General features: G+C 43.9%; 1 long non-coding RNA gene across 2 annotated transcripts; it reads left to right on the top strand.

Moving 5' to 3' along the window:
* The first annotated feature begins 500 nt into the window (after window positions 1-500).
* Window positions 501-1,063, top strand: LOC120441983. 2 transcript variants are annotated; one of them, XR_005614433.1, is made up of 3 exons: window positions 508-625; window positions 700-851; window positions 935-1,063. It is a non-coding gene; the product is annotated as an uncharacterized LOC120441983 (long non-coding RNA). The 2 variants fall into 2 exon arrangements; XR_005614432.1 differs by having other exon boundaries at window positions 501-625; window positions 700-1,063.
* The last annotated feature ends 1,727 nt before the right edge of the window (window positions 1,064-2,790 follow it).

Here is a 2,790-nt window from a genome sequence, read left to right as displayed (position 1 = left end):
TCAGGTTAAAGAAACCCCAGCAGCTGTCTATAGTATTGAGTGTCCACTAGAATAGAAATAAAAGCGTTCTAACATCTCACCTGCTTGTTTTTATTAAGGTATGTACACGTATGTACATGTACACTATTTTTATTAATAGAGGTTTCACTACTGAGGTTAAAAATGATATATAAGTCACTTAGATCACTTCTAAATGTTAATGTTTGGTTTATTTCAGTGTTTTATTTGTTCCTGAGTAAACCGGTTTGGCTGTGATTACAGTTAAGCTTCATAACATGTTACTCACAGTTAAATTTGGAGGGGACGGCAGTAAAAACTCCGGACCTGTGACATCATCACATACGCAGGTGTTCCAATTGTACATATCGCGAGTCCGTGCTCGCGTTCTCGGCGGGTACGTACTCCCGTGCGTTCTCAGCGAGTACGTACTCACCGAGAACGCGAGTACGTACTCGCGTACTTGGGCATTGATAAACGGCCTGTGTGTGTGGGATGCTCTGGTGGCCACACCCCCAGGCTGGGCCATCACCGGCACACCTGCTTTCCATCAGGGCGATTACCTGAAGGACTATTTAACCCCGCGCTGACGGATGCTCCATGCCACTTCATTAATCACCTCTCTGTGGTAACTAGCCTCCCGTAAAAGTGTTGCACTAATGTATTATTTGAACTGCGTTAAATTTGCCTTCGTGTGTTTAGATTTCGATCCGGCGTCCTGTATCTGCCACCTGCCTGTCCTCCTGCTCGACTGGACCACCCGGTGCATCATCTGGCCTCATCACTGACTCCACCAATTCCCTTTCCACGGACTTTCACACTCCCCTCCCGAGTCCCACAGTCCCACTCCGGTCGTAAGCCTACTACTCAAACCCTGTCTAGTTGTGTTTCCCTGTTTTCCCGGCTCACTAGTAATTTTCTCCCCTTTCTGTTGCAGCCTCCCACGGTCCCGATTTCAGCTTCCTCACGTCATTTGTTTCCCTTGGTTTTTCAGTTCCTCGTTTGCTTCTCTGGTTTTCCTGGGTTACTTTTTGTTAATATAATAAAGTGCTTTTTCCTGCTCGCACTTGAGTCTGCTTTTGGATTCTTTGGTGCACGCGCGCCTTGGCGCATGACAGTTTCATTGTTGTTTTCTCCATGTGGAGGAGAAGGAGGAATTCAAGCATAAGATCCCAGGAATAAATGTAATTTACATGTAATTTGTTCTAAAAACAGAGCCAGCTTTACATAGCATACCTTCATGTGTACATGTACATGTGCTGTAACCAAAGACTGATTCGAAGCAATGGATATAATATAATGAATTATATACTTTTTCGTTACTTGCATTTTACTTTCATTGAAATATATTTTTTATGAATTTGCTGTCTATGTTCTATGTATCATATTGAATCTAGTTTTTATAAGCTGAATTTTATAGTAAGTAGAAAGTAAGTGATGGGTTCCTAGTTTCGGTAAGTTGGTAACCTCAACTTGAAGCATTGGTCAATTTTACCCAATTTTTGGATAGTTATCCTAACCCAGTGTGCTGTGTCAAACCAGTAATTCAACCCTGTTAAGTTGAAACAACCCAGCGTTGGCTCGGTCTATATTTGACCCAGCATTTGGTTACAAATTGGGTTTTTAACTCAGCATTTTTAGGGTGCAGGAAAGGGGAAACACCTTTTTACAGCATTGTATACATTACTCAAAAAAATGAAGGGAAAATTTAAAACAGAGTTTAGTAGGGAAAAGTGGAAAAAAATGATGCAGCAGGCTATTTTCGCTCAAACTTCTTTCCAGTCACTCAAAATGGTACTCAGTAGTTTGTACGGCCCCCGCATGCTTGTGTTCATGCCTGACAATTTGGGGTATGCTCTTAATGAGACAGTGGATGGTGTCCTGGATCCCAGATCTAGACCAGGTCATTACTGAGCTCCTATACAGTCTGGTTATGTCACATGAACTGAAACATAATGTCCCAGAGGTGTTCCCTTGGATTTAGATCAGGTGAGCATGTGGGCAAGCCAGGAGTTCCTTTAGTAACTGCCTGCATAGCTTTACCAAATGAGGCTGGGAATTCTCATGTGGCACGTGCCCCAAGAGAAACCAGTGACCCACTGAACCAGTGTAGAGAAAATGACTCCACGGAATTCTTTCCAGTACGAGTTGGATGTCTCGAGACCGGTCTTGAGACCACTTTTACGTGGTCTTGGTCTTGTCTTGGTCTCGCTGTCTCGGTCTTGCTATCTCAGATCAACATAGTGGTCGGGAGATTTGGAGTGAACAGTATCGATGACATACAACGTGACGTTCGATAATGTGTCATGCACAAAAGCACCAGCTCTAAGAGCCGTGCTTAGAGAGTGGTTTGTGGTGAATCAGAAGAGTCGACTCCCACTTAATTTCCTTTTGCTGCTCAGCTCTCACACAGTGGCTCAGCTATGCTCCAGTCCCTCCATATTGTGGCCAATCACATGTGAGGATATGGGTTAATATCATTATGTGAAACACAGAGAGGGTGAGAGATGCGACAGTCAAGTGGAGCGTGCATCTGTCCTCTCAGTAAGTGAGTGAGACAGTAGACAGTGATGAGGAGGGCTGTGTGAGTGCATCGCAAAAACATATAAATATGCTTGACACCTGTAAACAAAGCAGCATCTGGCTGCAGTTTAAAGACTTTTTTGTCTCGGTCTTGGTCTCGTCTCGACTTTGTCTTGGTCTTGACTCGATCTGTCTTGGTCTTGTCTTGGTCTCGATACCCTCTGGTCTTGGTATTGTCTTGGTTTAGGTGGTCTTGACTACAAGTCTACC

This window comes from Oreochromis aureus, linkage group 9 (assembly GCF_013358895.1).
Source record: "Oreochromis aureus strain Israel breed Guangdong linkage group 9, ZZ_aureus, whole genome shotgun sequence".
NCBI classification, from domain to species: Eukaryota; Metazoa; Chordata; class Actinopteri; order Cichliformes; family Cichlidae; genus Oreochromis; species Oreochromis aureus.
Note: the sequence above shows the minus strand (reverse complement) of the source record. Positions and strands in the feature narration are given on the sequence as shown.